Source organism: Lagopus muta, chromosome 5 (assembly GCF_023343835.1).
Source record: "Lagopus muta isolate bLagMut1 chromosome 5, bLagMut1 primary, whole genome shotgun sequence".
NCBI lineage: Eukaryota > Metazoa > Chordata > Aves > Galliformes > Phasianidae > Lagopus > Lagopus muta.
The window spans coordinates 25,675,625-25,694,907 of NC_064437.1; the positions used below are offsets into that span (position 1 = coordinate 25,675,625).

A 19,283-nucleotide genomic window follows, 5' to 3' on the forward strand; every position below is an offset into this window, starting at 1 on the left:
GAAAGAATAGATTTTCTTTTTTTTTTTTTTTTTTTTTTTTTTTTAAGATAGGCAGGCATCAAAACCCCATTCTCTTCTTTAATCTCTTCAAGCTGTAGATGATCAGAACTTGTTGCACAGACTCATCCACTGGCAGCTTAATTAACTAATGGTCTCAGAAAGCACTTACAGAACAATTGATTATATCCAGTCTGGTACTGTTATCCCTCTCCTGTTCACACACACAGCATTGCTCAGTCAGTTCTTGGGTGGTGAAAGTTGGACCCGGTTCCCTTTCCCAAGCCTGCTTTTTATTTGCAGGTTTTAGATTAGAGGTTTAGGCAGATTTAAACTCTCTCTGGTTGCAGTTGGCTGCAGCTGTAACAGCTTTCGAGTATGAATAGCACAGGGCAAGGAAAACATGCTCAGCATTGTTTCACTGCTGCCCTGGATTACTGCCTGCTCCACACCTGACCCTGGGACACACGTGAGAGCAATGCATGATGTTCCATCACTTGTCATCTTGCAGCATTGCTGTGCCTCTGGCCTGAACTGAGAACTCTCACTTGGAAGTTCCTGGCAGCCCTCCTGGTGATACGTGTCACATTGAAATCCCGTGTTGTGGGATCATGTGACAAAGAGAATCATAGCCCTGATTGCAATAAAACTTAATTTCCTTACCTCTGTCAAAATATGCATGTAAGAAGACAGCTGAACCCTTGGGGCTACATATGAGATGGGAGAGGGAAGATCTCCTCCTGGGTTGAGTGTTTAAGCAATTTTCCTCTGTGGGGATGTGAATTCCTGGCGTTGCTGGTACCATGTTCTCTACTGCTGCAATGGGGATTGCTGGGGTGAACTGGGATTTGAAAAGGATTGAAGCTGGCTCTGAGGAAGATGATCCGATCCCAGCTCCAGCTAGACCCAAGGTTGGGTTTGGTGCCATCTGTGCCAAGGGTAGATGACATTCACAATGACAAGCAAGGTGAGTGCAGGTTCTCCTCTTGCTCATTCCCTTCCTCACTCCCTCTGACTCTGACTCACTCCCTCCGCACTGACCAAGCATGGAGCCCACCATCGGCCCACCACTGGCCCTACAGGCATCCTTCAGATGCTGTGGGTGCTGCTGGTGGCTAGCAGGGTGGTGTTGCTTGACTTGAAACCCTGGAAGGATCATTAAGTCAACCAATTTGGTTGACTTCCTGCATGGATGAGAGCGCCCCAGAAACTTAATAGGTTGCCCTCGTGGGCAACAGCTCACGCTTGGTATTTATAGAGAAATGGTGCTTTGAACAGATCCCATATTTTAGCTTCTCCTGCTGTTCTCAAGCTAGGGCTGAGCCTTGCTGTTAATAAGGGAAATGCAGACATGCCTTCACAGTAAAAGCAAAAAAATAAAACCCCTTTGCTTTCCTTCCCATCTTGCTGGGAGCACCCTGCTGCTCCCCTCCACTTTTTTCCTATTGCACAAAGAGTAAATTCTCTCTCTTAGGCTCCTTTCTAGAGGACTGGATGCTGAGTGTGTCCATGGTGCCACACTTATCCTGAAGTTGGCTTTCAATGGCAGGCAGAAAGAAAAGTGCTGTGGTTTGGGAGAAAAGGGAGAGTGTGGAAGACCTGGGGTTTGTCTGCTGTGCTTTGGATTTACTATATAGCTGTGGGAAAGTCACCTGTGTGCATCTGCTCGCAGCACTTTTGGCTCTAGAACATCCACCAGCAGTGCAGGATCTTCAGCGTGAAATGCTGGCCAAATACACAGAAGGACTCTGTGGCTCACCCAGGGGAGAAGCAGATTCCCAAGCCTCCTCCTGTCTGCAGGGGCTATTAGGGCATTCACTTATCCTCAGAGTCTGCAGGTTTATGAAAGCAGCCTCTCTTCTTCGTTAGAGTCAAAAGGAACGACTTGTGTTTGATTTCCTTTGGGACTGGAGCTGGCTGTCTCTGTTCCTCGGCTCAGAGCCATAGCAGTGGGGAGAAGAGGGGAGGGGAAAAGCCAGGGGAGCACACTGCTGGGACTTTTTTGGGACTGAGGCTTCTCGGTTGTTCTGTAGCTGTTGGGATTGTTTTCACCTTGGATTGAAATGCTTTTCCCTGGAACTCTTTGCCCTTCTGCAGGGGGATTGAAGAGCTCTGCTCCTTAGCTTGTGAGACAGAATCACCGCGGGTGCTGAGAGAGAGCAGGAAATCACCTTTGTAAAGCTGTCCAGAAAGCCTTGAATTCAGGTATGAGCCTCGTGTTTATAGGAACATAAAAGGAACCATGGAAACTGAATATGGGTCAGAGCACCTGCAAGTGGATAAAAAGTAGAGGGATTGCAAAGCTACCCTGATTTCTCTGTCTTTGGATATGCTCTGCTGGTTGCAAACCTCCTTGGGGTCCTAGGCTCCATAGGAGCCTTGGGGATCTATACAAAGAAGGAATTTCTGGGGAAAGCAGCAGACAGAAGGCTTGCTTTAAATTCCTGTGCGTGCCTTGGTCCTTCGGCTTCCACAGAGGATTCCACGAGGATCACAAGCTGCTCAGTCTACAGGGAGCTGCTGCTGGATCTGGTGCTCCTGCTGAGCCTCAGGTGAGGTCAGATAGTGCTATGTGTGTTACTGACCTGGGCTTTAAACTTTGCTCCCCCCTGCACCCTTATCTGGAGGATTATCCCATGCATTCAGTTCTTGGCATTCAGCTCCTCTGCAGTCCCCAGCTTCAGCACAGGAAACTCCTTCACCTAGCTACTGCCAGCATGCTTTTGGCGACCCTGGCTGTCCCGTCAGCTGTTACAGGCCATTAAAGGATTTGTTTCCCGGCGTATGAAAAGGCTTAATTCAATTCTCATTCTCTTCTGGCATTCCTCGGAGGTGAGTGCGTCCCCTCGGCATGAAGCCTCCGATGCCGCTAATTGACTTGAAAGTAGCTCATGTCTCCTTGGAAATGTCACCCAGCCCTTTTCAAGTGCAATTCCAGGCAATCAGGATCAATATGTTTCTTTAGCTAAGGGTATTAGCACATGACTGACAGCCCTGCGACATTAGCTTATTCCTACCGACTTCCAGTTGCTCATTTTTCTTCACTGTCTCAGCTGCGATCCCATAAGCAGGGACAGAGCTTGGACCGGAGCCATTCCCCAGGCTGCACTGGCTTACAGCACACTGTGGGTACGGGCTGGCTCACTCACACCTGCCCTAAATCTGCATGGTGCTCCCGTCCTCCACTTCCCCAAATCCAATGGCATTGCCCAACCACTTGCTCACTGTTTTAGGAAGGAAAGGGCTGAGATTTCTGCCTGCTTTAATCAGTCTCGTTTGGTATGTGGAAAGGTATAAGCATATTTTTGCTGCACCTTTGCACAGAGAACACTGTCAGAGTAATTCTCTCTCCTCAGATCTTTGCTCCTCGGGAGGCTGTGGTCCACAGCAGAGGATTTCTCTTTCGTCTATGGCCTCGGTGCTGTTTGCAGCCAACACCAGGGTTTGTGATTTCTGTCTTTCAGCAGGCATACTGAGGATGGCATCCATCCACCCTCTTCCTTTGTTGTCTCAGAAATGCTTGTGAATGTCTTCCCAGCACCTCTGTGCTGCTCTCCGTGCTTAGAGGTAGGGAGCGAAAGCACTGGCAAAATGAATTTAGAGGAGCTTACAAAAGCACTTGAGGCAGTGCTTTTGTGAGTGAATTCGATCCGGGCCCAAGTGCCCTCCGCTTTTCTGGTCTCCCTTTCTAACAAGGCTGGCACAGCTGCAGTGCTGCTCTGCGGGGAGGGCTCACACCTCCCCCTCCATGCCCCTTTTCTTGGCAGGGAGAGGGGACCTCACCTCCTACGTTGGCAGACCCTGACCCAGGGGACCTGGGAGTGATGATTCAGAAGTGGGTTTAAGGATATTTCAGATTGTTAAAGGGGGAAACTGAGATGCTGAGAGACCATAAGCCACATCCTAAGTGAGATGTGTGATTCTTCCCAGTGCCAGCCAGCCACCCTGCCTGCAGCTGTTGGTATACTCAGCTCCCAAGCAGAGCTGCTCCCTGCCATCAGAGCAGGCTAGGGCTGCAGGGAAGGGATCTGAAGCTAGCTCCCAATGGCAAATATTGGCAGACACAGGAACAAGGTTTGCTGTGCTATTGGTTCTGGGGATGCTTAGAGGGCTTCTCTGCCGTGCTGGGAATCTGTGTCCCTTGCAGGGGTTTGAGCTGCTGTGGAGCCAGAGGTGGGAAGCTGTGTCAGGGAGCTTCTGAGAACGCGTTCCCAAAAGGTGCATCAAGAGATAAACAAGCAAGCCTGGAAAACTTTTAATTCATGCTGTTGCCTGATATCTGCATATGTCTCTTGCTGGATTTTGTGCCCTTTGCAATGAGACGGGGCAGTCAAGAAGGAGTTAATGCTTGTGCCCTATGAAACAAGCGCATCCCAAACCTTGGCAATCAGAGGCAAGCAACAATTATTAACGCCTCGGCATTTAATGTGGCAGATCGCTTACGCCCCCGGTTATGGTGTGCGTTCAATTCCAGAGCACTCGGCGTTGTCGTAGCGGGGCCATAGATCACAGCGACCTTAGCATTGTGTCAAGGGGCTTCACTCCATCAGGGATAATGAACATCTCCCACCGGTTTCTCCCCATCACTCACTTGAGATCCAGAAGTTCATCATGCAAATGACAAACAATGTTAATTTTCTGCAAATAATTCCTCTAGATGTCCGCGGGATTCCAGCGCTCTTTGCCCAGAACGGTAAAATATGTTTGTCTTCCTTCCTCTAATTCATCAGCAGGCCCACAAATCTCCCCAAACTCTCTATAAACAAAGCAAGAGGCAGAATCTAATAGTTGTCTGCAGTGCAGGCATGGCTTGCAGTCTCACTAATGCAGATGGGGAAAGGAGTGGTGGAAGAGGTTGAGAAGTGACCTTCAAAGAAATTCTCGGGTGAGATGTCTTTGACTGCACTCACCCTTGAAAAGACAGTGAGTGTGATGGTCTGAGCCAAGCTTCATACAGACGTGATTCCATGTGGGAGGAGAAACTCAAGGGGGATGCTTCTGGGCTTGAAACTGAGGAGTGAAACTTGCTGCAAGCCGTATCTGCGTCACTAGGAGACTTTCCATCCTGTGGCTGGGCTTCACCATGGATATATTGAACTGTTTTCACGTGGGCAGGGAGGCAAACAGGCAGCTTGTTGGTTTCTCCAAGCATCTCTCAGCTCCCCAAGCTCCAGATTCAGCCAAAAATACATGAAGAGCTGACATCCAGGGAGGTTTGGGCTACAGAGCATAAGGAATTTTGGCTCGGACAAATAGGAAGGTATGATGCAGAAATTAGCTCCAGCAAATGTATATGGTATATGACAGACCTGAGATGAAGCTGCCAACAAAACATCTCTATTTTTCATGCATAATGGGCCAGCAGGCAGGTAAGAGAAAAATTCAAAGAGGATGGTGCAAATCCTGGTCTCCTGCCAAGCTTCCAGAGGAAAGCTCAGGAAAGTTTGGAGGCTCCCATTTTCATCAGAACTATGGACATCCCAAAGCTCCCTCTGCTCTGGCAGCTGAGATCGCCCATCCCTGTGCTCCTGCCTTGCTCTGGCACTCCTGCAGCACTTGGGTTGGTTTGGGGCTGCTGTGTTCCCCATGGAAGTGGGTCCAACCTTTAAATGGCACATACCCATCCCTCCCTTGCTGTCCTTTTCACACTGGAGGGATTTGTAAAGGTCTTTCTAAGCAGCAGCTGCTGTGTGGCTTTTTGTTTTTTGTTTCTTTTATGACAAGCTGGAAATTAATTTCTTTTGCAGTGGTGTCGGACTATCTGTTCCCAAGTCGCAGTGCAGACTGAGCTCGTAACTCTCTTGACTGCCTTGTGGCTGAGTTATGGGGTCTTCTGCAGCTCAGCCCAAAGGGTTTAATTTAAGAATGGGTATCTTGAAGAAAGCAGTGATCTGACACCTGCCTGGTGCTTTTGCACTCCGTACATTCTCAAAGTTTTTCCTGATATTTGACTGAAAGGTCTCTAGTTGTATATTAAGCCTAGGATTTCTTTCCTACTTGCTTTTTGTTGATCTGCAGAATGTAACCATGTCTCCGTCTCCTCTAGACTAAGCATCACAAATGTTTTCCACCTTTCCTTGCCAGCCATCTCCTATAGATTTCCACTCACTGCTGTCTGTCTGCTTTGGACCATCTCCAGTTATTCACTCTGGCTTGCAGATCAGCATCCCAAACTGGACCCCGTTGAGATCTTAACAGCACAGAAGATGAGAGGAGATGATTTGGATGCTCGTACCTGACATCTTTGTCTGCTTCCATCCTGGTTACCCTTGGCATGATCTTGAACCCATTTTTGGGGCAAGTAGGGTGAAGAGTTTCAATTGCTGTCTGGGCCACCCGTTGTTGTCTCCTTGTTGCCACATGTGGACACTAATATGACCATCTGTCATAGGAACCAGTGTCTTGAATGGGGGATGCTTGGATGAGTTAATGTGAATGGACAAAAGATGTAGTCTGCTTGCAGAGACCAAAGCTCATTAACCCTTCTGTGGATGCTCTCATATAAGCTCCTTCATGAGATTATTTACGACGTGCTTTAATATGTGTGTGGTGCCTGCTAATAAGAAACCTGTGTTGAGTCACACCTTAGCTGCTTTGCCTTAGCTTTTCTAACTGTCTGTTTGCAGCCAGATCAATGAAGTGTGGGCTGTTTGTCTGGCAAATCTAGAGCCTGGGAGAGCATCCAATGACTTGGGTTTAACCCTCCTTGCAGAAAACACATTGATATCTCCCACCTCCCTGTGGCTAGGACTAAGGGAATTGGCAAGGGATCCTTATCCTTGCTTCCCTCCTGCCATCTGTGTGCTGCCAGCTCTGTGCTTACCGATGCCCTTTGACTCCTCCCAGACAAGAGGCCAGTAGTAACTTCATGTTTTCCTAAAAATCAATTCTGGGTTGGCTGCAAGTGGGAAGAAGTGTCACAGGTTGTGCCTGGGCATTCGTTTCAACCTACAAGCTTTGAGGTCAGGCCCTGCACATGGCACCAAGGCTATGCTGCTTTTTTATTGTTCCTTCTGTATGGGGAGAAATTGGTGGGGTTATGGCCACTGGAGAACTCTTCCACCTGCAGAGCTGTGGGGAAGAAAACAAAGCTCTCACTCTTTCCTCATCCTAAGCTCTCTGCTTTTCTGTACTTTCTACTTGCAACTACCAGTTGACTTTTTCTTTTTTTATTTTAAATGCCAAGTCCCTCTTTTGTCCCCTTAATGAATAATAACCTCTTAATGGCACTTTCCCAGGGCTTTGTCACTAGCATGACAGCATCTAATCATGTATTATTGGCTCAGCTGAATGGGTCACTGGTTTTACTGGACTTGCACAAAGGACGTTGTAAAGATCCAAGTGCAGTCCAACTCTTCCAAGGATACAGTTATATTTCCTCCAGTTTTTGGCACACCTTGACTTAGGAGTTTTTGAGAGCAAGATGGAGATACCTGCTTTACCTTCTGTCTCACTGGAAATGAACTAAGAGAACTTATGAAAACCCTAACGTTATTCAGGAGTTTAGCTCCAAATGTGGAAGTAAGTGATTGTAACCCTCCTGGTTTGTCTTTACCAGAGCCTTCTAGGCTGTCATCTACTTCAGGCTTTGCTCAGACTCTGCAGTCCAAGGACTCATGAGCAATGACCTGCCACCATTTTTGCTTCAGACTCCAGAGTCAGGTAGTTAGATGATTCCCTTTCATGTAAGTACTTTTTTATCTTTCTTATCTGTGGAGGGGAGCCAGCACAAGTCATCTTTAAAGGTAAGGAAAGTGGAACCAATGTTTAGTATCCCAGAAATCTCATTATTTTCAACTAATGCGCTGACCTTGAATGCCGGGGTTTGGCAGTATCTTTAAGCACAGAACCAGGTCCACCTGGACAAGTCTGCGTGGTACAATATGCATTTTCTATACAGGTGGAAGCAGTGAATTCTCTGGGCCTTGTAAAAATGAGGCATTGTGGGTGACTTCCCTTTGACTCAAGCTTGATGGTAGATTTCACAAGAGGAAAAAGTGTGTTTAAAAAGTTACTCAATACTGATCTGTCCAGAGTGTTTTTCCCAGGCTGGATTTAGGGAAGGATTATCTCCGATTTTCATTTAGTTCTGAAATCCTGGGTATTGGTTTTATAAACTAAACCCCCTTCGCAGCAGGTTGCTTGTTCTGTATTGTTGTTTTAGCTTGATGCATAGGAAGGAATTTAAATTCACATACAGGGTGGGGCTAGCTCCTTGCTGGGGTAAATCACCATAGTTCAGATATTTAAAGGCAGATGCATCAGTCCTGGCAGCCCAGGATCTGGCTTGCTTTGATTAAAATCTGATGAAGATTACTCAGCCTTACCAAGGGACTTGGATTACCATTCTATAAAAAGAAGGGCAGGAGTGCAGAGGACATTAAATATAAAAATAATCCAATGAAGGATGTGAAGCTAAACGCATGGCAAATTGAACAGCGATGCAAACACCCTATTGAAACAGGTGTAGGGCTGCAGGGCTGGTGGGTGCACACAAGGCTCAAAGCTACGTTTGAGTCAGAAAGACAATTGCTCTTGGGTTTCTCACAGCTGTGGTCTTGTCTTTTAAAGGCAGAATGTTCAGAAAGAGAGCCTCACTCCTTAGAAAATCCCCAGGGGAGTCTTGCAGGAGAAGTGGGTGACAAATCCTCTGCCTCTGCTTGCTCGGGGACCCAGGCTAGTGCCAAATCTCACTACAAAGAGGTGATTAGAGCTGAGGAACAGAAAGTCAGCTCTTGCAGATCTGAAAATGTGAAATGTGCATCGTCTTTAGGAGTTCTTACAGCAGTTGAACTTCACCCCTCCCTTCCATTGCAGCGTTCATTTTCCTAGTTCTTTGTTCCTTTTAAAGGATTTAGGACTGTTATTACGCCACGCAATTGTGCTCCATGGGCAGTGACTGATAGAAAGGCTGCTCTGAGCCCTTTTTTGGGCCTTTTAAATGAATCGGTCAAACCTTTCAGCACATGTCCAGCTTTCCCAAGTTTTCGTATCCAGTCCCTTAAAATCAATAAAATCCAGTCTTGCCTCTGCAGTGTAGCTATTGATAGGGCAGATGCACTTGGATCTTCATCTGACTGCCTTTTGAATCCCTGAAACCCATTTGTCTCTTCTTTTGATGGAGCTTGCTGCCTTGCTCGATGGCTTGCTTGCATGGGAAGCACCTTCCTTGCTGACCCCTGTTAAAAACGTGGAAGGTTTTCAAGTAGAGCTGCAGGACTTGTGATTTGAGCATCCTTCTTTACTTAGACCAAGGGGAACAGAGTGCACGGTGCGTTGGCTGGTCTGGAGTCCGTCTAGGGTGGCTGGAAGATGCTTTAATGGTGTCAGAAGGCTTCGGGAGCCTGGAGAGCGAGGCTGAGCAGCCTTAAAAACGTTGCTGACTTAAACTGACGCATCTAAATGCACTGGAGGAAAGACGACAGGGCTGTTTGGGGACCCTCCTGGGTGATTACATACATGGCTGGTCAGCGACATCGCCTGAGTGCCCCGGCAGCTATGCCAGTCTTCCAGTTTTCTTTCATTTCAGTTCGGGTCGGATGAGGATAAGATTGTGTTTTAATAAGTGTTTGTTAGGGAGTGCTTCCCCCCCGCCTCCCACCCGCATAAAACTGTTTATTTTCCTTGCAGTAACACGTGTGTTGCTCAGCTTCTGCTGTTCCATGTGTCGTGCTCTGTTACTCTGCCTTGCTCACAGCCGCAGAGCAGGGGGAACGCTGCCAAGGCTTTTTCAGGGAATTTGCTCTGGTCGTGCTGCTTCCCCGGGAGCACTCGGTGGATGCATGTTGTTTGCAGGGGGGGGGAAAGTACTCAAATGTCAGCGTCTGAAGGAATCACGAAGGAAGCAAGGGGAGCACCAACTCTTTTCCACCTCTCAGAGGTGCCTGCATGCTCATAGCCTTGGAAAGTGGTGGGTGATGTCTTGCTGAGAAATGATATTGCTAAGCAGTAAATGTGACCCTCTTGTGCTGTTTCAAAAAGAGACTTTGCTTAAGGCAGCCTTAGGATAAAAGTGCTTCTCCGCATACCCACCTGCCCCAAATTACCAGCTGCCAAAATGGGGGCTGCAAGTGGCAGTGATACCCCAGCCAAGGGCACTCCTTTCTCTTTCCGAAACATGGTTGTATTTTCACTTGGGCTGGATGCAAAACAGTGCCTAAAACATTGAGATGCATTGATGAGCATATCTTTAGGTCACCTGCCTTCTTGTTGCAGACGTGATTATACCTACACAGACTAAACTGCTGCAGGGAAGGCAGAGACGCAGTGCTCACTGCGGCTGCTTGGGCCGTTCATTTGTTAGCATGGGCTTGGATTTCTGATGACTCAGAAGGGAGCTCAGCTTCCTCTCAGCTATTTGCAGATCTAAAGATCTGTTACACTGTGGTTGTGAACCAGGCCTCTGAACATTGTGCAGAGCTGAGACCAAAAGCTGCCTCAGTCTCAGTGTTTAAAAGCAGAGAGCTGGTTTCCACGTGTTGGCTTTCCACGTGTTGGGTTTGTATGGGGCACTCACCAACTCACAGCAAAACAATAAGGTGAGTGCTTGAGAGGGGTTCTTGCTGTTTGTCTTGGCTTCTTTCAGGCTAAGGTGGGGGTTAAATATTTCAAGCTTCTTGTTGAAGCCTTTGGAGTAGAATGAGAATGAGATGAATGTGGTGCAAATGGCCTAACTCCAGGAGCAGGTGCTTCACTGCTGTGAGAGCTGGCAATGCTAAATATCTCATACGTTCCGATTTATAATTTCTTACAGATCTGGTGTGTTTTACCAATTATCCTCATGTACAAAACCTGAGGAATATATGGTGGGAAAGTCCCTCTTTGTGTGGTACACACATGTGAGTGTTTTGTACTAGATTTGTAACAGCAGCTGCAGAGCTCTTCACCAGAACCACATGGTAATGGTAAGCAGTGCTTGTTAGTTTGCATAGCTCCATGGCCTGCACCCACACCTGCAGCACCTCTGTGTACCCACTGCAGGCGTGTAGCCTCAGCTCTGGGTGCAGTATGTCTCTTCGCGCTGTGCTCTGAGCTCCTGGGCTACCCTTGATCAACTATTCCTATATGGGTTTTCTCTTTCTGAGGTCTCAGGCCCAGCTGTACCACCCTTCCCTCTTATCTTCAGCTTGCTTTCCTGAGAAAACAGGGTTAATGTGTCTGGCTCTCTTGCCCACCCCTAATAACTTTCCAGCCTGATGACTGATTCCAGCTGTGCGTGCCAGCGATCTGAAAGATAATGAGTTCCTACTGGCTTGATATAAATAGATGGCGAGGGGAAGACTTTATCTTTGCCCCTCTCTGTCGGGAGAGTTCATTCCTTATCAGTCCAAGAGCATCTGTGTGAGGTGAAACAAGAAAGAGATGTTATGAATGCCTATGGGGAAAGCTGCACTTGAAGCTGGTATCCTACTGCGTCCTGCAGAACCCAGCCGTGATGCGGGGCTCCCATCCAGCCTCTGGCAGTTGGCTGGGGGCAGCTTTCCCCCGTAGCAGCACTTGTCTCCCCCAGGCCTCTGTGTTTAATCTGTTTAAGGCTCTTTAATCAAAACCTATGTCTATGTACACTGGTGTCAATGGCCCAGCTTCTGTTTTTTTGTTTTGTTTTGTTTTGTTTTTAACTGTTTTATGACCACAGCATGGGATAGACTTAATTGCCAAGGGCTGGAAGCTGGTCTGCTAAGGTATTTTAATTACATCTGATTGCTGCATTCCGCAGCCTTGCTCTGTCAGTTGTTCTACCACAGCACTGTGTAGAGCCCACTTGGTCCAGCACAGGCACTTTGGCTGTGTGGGCTGATCACAGAGGAAAACAGCAGTACTTCACTCCAGATGTCATTGGGGCTGTATCTTTTCTCTCTACTCTGACTTCATGGCAATAGATTCTTCCCTATTAGGGGACTGTAGTCCTTCCATATCATGTCACTTAGAAGCAGTAGAACGAAATTTACCCTGCCCTATTGCATGGGCAGAGCAGGAGTACTTGCTCTAAAGAGAACCTGCTTTATTGCTCCAGACACATACCTGTGAGACTTTTCCCCAGCTCCAGTATTGGTTTCAAGGCTGGTCATTCTCAGGGGTCTTCTCTTTTCTGTCAAGCAGTAGTGCTCTCTTAGTGTAAGGGAAAGAGCTGTCTCAAAGGCTATTTGAGGGAGGCAAGAGGGAGTGAAATAAGAAAGCTGCTGGCCTTGCTGTGCTGAAACACCCAAATTGGACCCTTGGGGGCTGGATTGGTGCATGGAATAAGCTGAATTGCATGGAGGGACAGGCAGGAGCACTGCAGGTAAGGTAAAGCACCTGCTTGGAAACGTCTGCTCGCCAACAGAGAGCAGCTCCAGCCAAGCGTGTATGAAATGAGGGTAACTATTGCATCTTCACATGGCTTTTAGGTGTGTTTTCAGTAGTGCTCAGGCCTGGCAGCATCTGCAGCTCTACCTGAATGTTTTCTGGTGCATTCAGCAAGTGGCAGCTCCCAGAGCACAGGCTCTGACCTGCCTTATCAAAGTGTTTAGCATGCAGAAGACAGAGAAAGAGTTTGAACCTGACCCAGGGCCTGGGGAAAGGAAAGTCCAAAGAGGAGCAGGGCATAGAGGTAAGGCTGTTTTTGTGCAGCTACTAATAAGCACTTCCGTTCCTGCCAAAGCTTTTACTTCTGATTTAAGAGGAACCTCAGTATCCACAATTTTTCTATTGAAACGTGTTTGTGTTTTTAACAGCATTCATCTGTGTTTCTTCCTCTTAATAGATATAACCCTGCTACAGATTATAGACGTGTTTTGGTTGAAATTCTCTGTGCTTGATGCATTGTCTGCCTACAACGCAGGGCAAACTCTGCTCCTCCCTTCTGGCCTGGCCTGTAATGATGGATTAAGTAGGTAAGTAATAGAGTGGTAATGAGATAACCACTGACATTGAGCATTAACGTGGGAATAAATGAAGTTACCATCCAGAACTAATGGCCTGAACTATCACTGGGTTGTAATTAATGAACGTGGTGGCTGAGATTTACAAGGATATTTTAGGATGCTGTTTGCATGCAGCTTTGGCTTTTATGGCTTGGTTGGAAAGAAATCAATTAATGCCACGAACTTAATGAATGAGATGACGATGTGCTTTGTCAGACTGTAGTGCCCCTTTCGTGGAAGCGGCTAGACCGGTGTGCACGTGGAATGCAGTTGTTTGCCTTACTTCAAGGGATGGAAGAAGTTAGGATACTGTGATCTCTATCTCCCTAGGTCACTTACACACTTAGTGTGTAGTGGAGCTGTTGCAAAGTGTCTGTGATGGCCAAACTACACACTAGTGGTGGACCTGTGCTCAAGAGGCTTTCACTGGAGAGCTGTCCCTTCCTCCTTGCATGGCATAGTAGGCATGTGACCCTGCCAAACACTTTAGAGATGTGTGAATAACACTTTTGAGGTGGTTGCTAGGCTGTTGCAGAAAACACAGAACAGTCAAAATTCTTCGCATTAATTGGTGGGAACAATCCAGCCATCTCTGCTGACTGTTGCTTCTCTCATCTTTCCATGGCAACAGTCTCTCTACAGCAGCCCAGGTGCTCGTGGTTGGGCATGTTGGGATTTCTGAGCCTTCTGTCTTCCAAATCACCCCTTGGAGCATGGAGGGAACATCTGTACCGCTAAAGTATGGCATCACATGATGCATCAAAGACATCTCTTTTTGTAATCATGTTCCTTATGCTGTCAGAGATAGAAAATGTTGAAAACGTGAACTGAACCCTTACATTTCTTCAGTGAAAATGCTGTTGCCCTGTTTTTTTGACAAGGAGAGGAAGGCATTGAGTCTTTCCTGTCCTCTCCATGGGCTGAGCTGTCATACCTTTCTGAGAGCTGGAGGAAGGAAAGGGACTGGTAAGCAAAGGGAAGGATGGTTTCTCTCTCTCTCTGCCACAGAGCCCAACCTGTCTGCTGCTGTGAAGTTGCCTTTTGGAAGCCAGGATGGTGGCTGCAAGTGAGAATAAGGAGAGAAAGCGGTTCAGGCACTGCATCATCTTCACCTCTGCTCCCCACTGTGAATAGAAGTGTGTGGAGATAGCACCAAGAGGGGTGCAGCCCACTTTTAGCATGGGCAGAGTAGGTATGGAGAAGGCATCCCTTCTGCCTTGTCTCTCTGAAGCATTTTCTAGGCATGTTCTAGCACTATTTTCTCTTTTGGGACCTGTTTTACAGACATTTTTAATGATTCTAGGGGAAAATGAGAGACAGATGGCCAGTGATGAACCCAGTCCAAAGCTGCCCAGACTTGAGGGAGGGTGTCATTTCAGCTGGAAGCGTCACATCTTTGAGGTGCACGCTCAGTAGTTCCCTTCCACGGTGAACAGGAGGAAAGAATTTCCACCTGCTGGACCAGCACAAGCCAAGACCCAAATTGAGCAAAGCATGGTTGGATGGTTCATGGATTTCCATATTCTGTGATATACACCTTTCCTTCCCCCAGCTTTGGGAAGTTTATTGCCCCCAACAAAGTACGCCGTGTGGCAGGCCGTTATGTGACAGGGGAAAATTACCCAGACTGTTCTCCAGAAGGCAAGTGAGCAAAAATTTTCCTCCAACTGGTTCAGGACAAAGTTAATGTAGGAAAGCCATTAAAATTAATGCTGGTAATCAAGGATAAAAACCAGCAGGGCTGTAACAAAATTTGGACCAGATTGAGTTTCCCAGCTGTCGTGCTGCATGCTTTCTTAAAGGCAGCAGGCAGAGGGAGGGTGTAGTGTAAGGCAAGCTTGGAAAGCTCTTGTCAAGGGTGTGAGTTTGGGGGCATCTGGATTCTGGTAGCATTGGCTCCTTGGTCCAGCCCTGCCTTTTTTTGAAAAGCAATGTCTCTGTTTGGTCTGATGGTCCTTATGACTTGTATTTTATTCATATCATGTTTACCTGCTTTCTTCTGGAATCTGCCCTCAGAGTTCAGGTCCTTCTCCGGGACTCTGGGAACCTGCCTGCATGTGATTGACAGCATCATATGAGCATGTATAGGACTGTCAGGTCAGAGATTATCTCTAAGCAGCCCATACTCAACGATTAGTTGGAAAAGACACAAAGAAGCAGAGCCGTTCCCCTCTCTGTATCATCTGCCTCTGAGAATGGGCGAGTGCTGGCAGAGTGTAACCAGGTCTGTTCTGGTATAGAGAGGAAGGCTCAGGTTTGATGATTTGTCCATTATCTGGTGGTGGGTACAGCCTAACCAGGGCCCAGAGCATCCCAAGGACTATATCCTAGTGCAGGAACTGGGTGTTTCTGCTCTCTTCTGAATAGACAGCTTTCTCCAGCCTCACAGCATGCTAACACAGGCCGGTCACCTTCACCACAACTCTTGGCACAAGATATTCAGCTGACTTGATGCTTCAGAGTAGGCTGAATCTGGTATAACCAAGGCAGAATTTCTGTGCTCCAGAAGTGAAGTAATACCTCATGCTTTCAAGTGACCACTGGTTTGACAGCAGTAGTGAATGGGAAAGGCATGAATGGGTCAGATATCAGGAAAAGCTTCTAAGAAAGAGTGGTGAGGCTGTGAAATGGGCTGCCCAGGGTGGGGGTAGGGTCACTGTCTCTGGAGGTGTTCAAGAATTGTGGAGATGTGGCACTGAGGGACGTGGTTTAGTGGGCAATAATGGTGATGGGTGGATAGTTAGACTAGATGGATCCGATTGGAGGTCCTCCAATTAGAGGTCTTTTCCAATCTTAGTGATTCTATGAAAGTAGTCTCTGAGAAGCTTGGATACGGTGTCTGAAACGAGCTGAGGAAGGCAACTCATCCCTGAGCACATCCACCTTCTGTAGCATACAGCCTTCCAGGCACAGAGAGGTCCTGAGTCCCTCAGTCATTGCAAAGAACAGCAGATAGATGGAGCAGACAGAGCTGGAGAGCGTTCTTTTTTTTTTTTTTTTTTTTTTTTTTTTTTGTGTGTGTGTGTGTGTGTAAAAATCGTCGAAGAATCAGGGTGCCAAAAATATTTTGATGGAAGTGACTATGTGAAATATCTTTTCATTTCGATTATTTGAAAAACAAAAACTGTTCATGGGTTTTAAAATTCATGTCCCCTCCGGGTTGCTTTGTTTTGTTTTGTTTCTTATTCCTTCTCCCTTATTCCTCAGAGGGAGCCATCCAAACCTACACGGCGTGTTATTTCTTGAGGAAATGCAGTGTGATCTTTTTCCAGTTTAACCAAGGCTGAAAAATCTTCTGGTGTTTCATTTGCCTGAGAAATTTGAAAAAAAAGCTTGGATGGAACAGAGGCCTGACTGGTTCAGGGGGAACCTTGTAGGTTTTGGAGACCCACTTGGATGGGGGTAGCTGCAGGAGCTCTTTGCTGTGCAGGTTGGGGAGGAGGTGATGCCATCTTTGCCTGGGCCATACTTGGTGCCCAACACCTTCTCCAAGGGTGAGGGGCATAGGGGTGCAGAGCTGTGTCTTGGTTGCAGAGGGGACCTGCTACTGTTGAAGTATGACTCTCAGCTTTCTGGAGTTGTGGAAAACATCCAGGTAATGGCTGAAACTGGGAGATTAAAGGGCTATCTTGGCTTTTGAGGACGTCTCCATGGGATGTCCCATAGGTGGCTTGTTGGAGGTGAACCACAGAGGGAGGACTGCACTGGAGAGGCATGGAGGCACACATGGATGAGAGTGGTGGCAACTGCCTGCGTGCCTGGAAGCAGGGCAAGCAGTGGGCTGTGGGTAGAGAAGACCACCCCTGCCTGTTGCTGCCATCTCCACAAGCTTCCAGCTCTGCCGTGTAGCTCTGCCTGGATCTGCAGTAGAGCTGCTCATCCCCAGCCCTGCCATCCCTGTGCCCCACATGCTGCCTCTCCTATAAATAGCCGGATGGGAAGCGGAGCGCAGAGCTGCCGCAGATGGCCCCCAGTTCCACGCGCACTCATGTGTGAGATCCCAGAGAGGGGCTGTCAATTCCTTGCCTACAGCCACCCATGCAACCTCATTAAGAATGGTGTCGTCTTCCTTAACCCCCTTCGCCCCCTCCCTCCCCACTTCAACGTGCCTACATTCGAGCACCCTTATTAAACGTGCACTTCTAAGCGAGGAGCGCTGACTTCCCCTTAATTGAGGCATGATAATTAGAGCATTAACACATTAGGAGGGTGAGACAGCATGTTTAGCTTTTGTGATTAATTATCTGAGGATTGTAATAAGTTGTTAAGACATTAATTACTCTGGCATGTTTATTGCTCTTTATTGCAGAGCTGACACTTGGTGGAAGAGTTGCTGGTGTGCCTGGAGGTGCAGCGTGAGGTGGGCTGGCCAGAGGAGACCTCTGCTCCCCCGTAGACACTGAGCTGCTGCTTGGGAACGGATCTTGGGGACCAGAAACAGCTCCTGAACCTCCAGCAAGCCACCTCGGGATGCAAGTGGTGTCTGAATCTCTTAGAGTCATAGGATTATGAAGGTTGGAATAAAGCACTGAGATCATCAGCCCATCCCCACCATGCCCACTAAACCATGTTCCTCAGTGCCGCATTCTCCCTCATTTTGGGACCGCCTGGGAGCTGGAAGGTTTATTGTTATGGATGGTTTCAGCTGGATTTCTCTCTTCTTTCAAACAAAGTGTTTCCTCTTGAATGGTTTGAGCCTGCCCTCATTTGGATCTTTGTTTTTGCAAATCCAAGTCAGCATGGCTCATTCTGTCTGGATCTGTGGAGGATGGCTGTCTGTTAGAGACAAGCTGAAGTTCAGCATGTCAGCAGTGGTCAAGGAATGAACCAGGACCCCAGTGGCCTCGCTCTGCTCTTGATCAGATGAATTTTCTTCTGGAGAGCTGGGAGGTGGGTTAGGGAAGGCTGTTGCTGTGGCAGCAGGAGCGGATCAGCCCTCTGCAGCCTGCTCTTCACACAGCAAGCTGCTCAGCGACCTGTCAGCGCTGTGCTGATCAGATGGGGGCTGAAGGCAGAGTTCAGAGCAGGAGGATGGGTGGGTCCGTGTGCTGCTGTGACAGAGAAAAAAGGCAGCAGGAGAGTGTGATGGGCCTGTCCCAACCTTCTGCTTTTCCCATGAGTTGCATAGTGCCAGACCTTTGCTGTCCAGTTCTTTGGGTTGGGGACAACACGGGAGAGACAGGGGAAATGGAGTAACAGCCCCAGCCACTGCCATGGAGAATAAAATTGGGAAAATGGTGAAAGACAAGAAGGTGAGAAAGCTATGAGTTTTGTGTATTTGCTGTTGGTTTGATATTGGATGGCCCCGTCCCTGCAGACAGCCACGGTCAGGATGGATGGGCTCTGAGCACTGATGGAGCTGTGGGTATCCCTGCTCAGTGCGGGGAGGTTGGACCACATGGCCTTTAAGAGTTCCTTCCAGCTCAAAACAATGCTGTGGTTCCTTGGGGAGCCCTGGAGCTGACATGTCCATTTCCAGGCTATGGCAGAGCCCTCGTGGCTTTGCAGCATGTGCTTGTGTAGTGGGGTAGTAGCCAAAGGAGTGGAAGGGGGTCTTCCCATCAGACTTTAAATGTGAAGACCCTGTCCGGTCCATCTTTCCCAAGGACAGACTGTCTCAGCGTGGCTCCCACCAGCTCAGTCTTCTGTCACTGTGTCACTGTCACTGGTGGCTGGGGAGCTGCACTAGGCACTGAATGCCCTCCCCATGTGCGAGCTGGGATCCATCTTGTGTCAGCTGCCTTCAGCCCTTCCAACCTCGTGCTGTCTCGCTGTAGCCCAGCCTGAATTTGGCATTCGCTGTCAGGTGGCTGATTTCTGCCTGCAGAATATGGAAAGCGTCAGCCTGGCATTTCCCGCTTGCCTCCCAGGGACAAAGCAGGTCATGACTTACGTGTATTATCATTAAAAAGATAATTTCCTCTAGATGTGTGCAATAAGACAATGGTGCTGACCTGTGATCCTGGCATTGCACAGCATTAATGATTTCCCTTTGCAGGTAATAAGCAGCAAATGTACACATTTTGGGGAGATCTGAATTTTTTTTTTTCCCTTTTAACACTGCTGTCTTCCTAGGCCAGACTTAATTAGCAGACCTCATTATTTCCTGAAATGTAACTTGACTTCCATTGAATGAGAATTGTTCAGTGGATGGGGAGCAGCAGAGCGGTGCTGCAATATTCATATTGTTTAAATTGCAACATTAACATTTCATGCCGCTCTTGGCATATTTTCAGGTGCAGCCCTTTAGCTCAATGCAGTGCTGTGAAAGGTTGGATCAGAACAATTAGGATACAGTGACTGGATTTCTGGATTTTTTTATTTTTTTTTAAAAGAACTCAAGCTTAGATTCAATCCCCATCACTCTTTTTGTTTGGCAGAGCA

General features: G+C 47.8%; 1 long non-coding RNA gene across 2 annotated transcripts; it reads left to right on the top strand.

The window, feature by feature from the left end:
- Nucleotides 1–2,000: 2,000 nt before the first annotated feature.
- Nucleotides 2,001–19,135, top strand: LOC125693971 (uncharacterized). Of its 2 annotated transcripts, none has more exons than XR_007377342.1 (3): nt 2,001–2,549; nt 12,740–12,869; nt 17,209–19,135. It is a non-coding gene; the product is annotated as an uncharacterized LOC125693971 (long non-coding RNA). The 2 variants fall into 2 exon arrangements; XR_007377343.1 differs by lacking the exon at nt 2,001–2,549 and adding an exon at nt 10,405–10,535.
- The last annotated feature ends 148 nt before the right edge of the window (nt 19,136–19,283 follow it).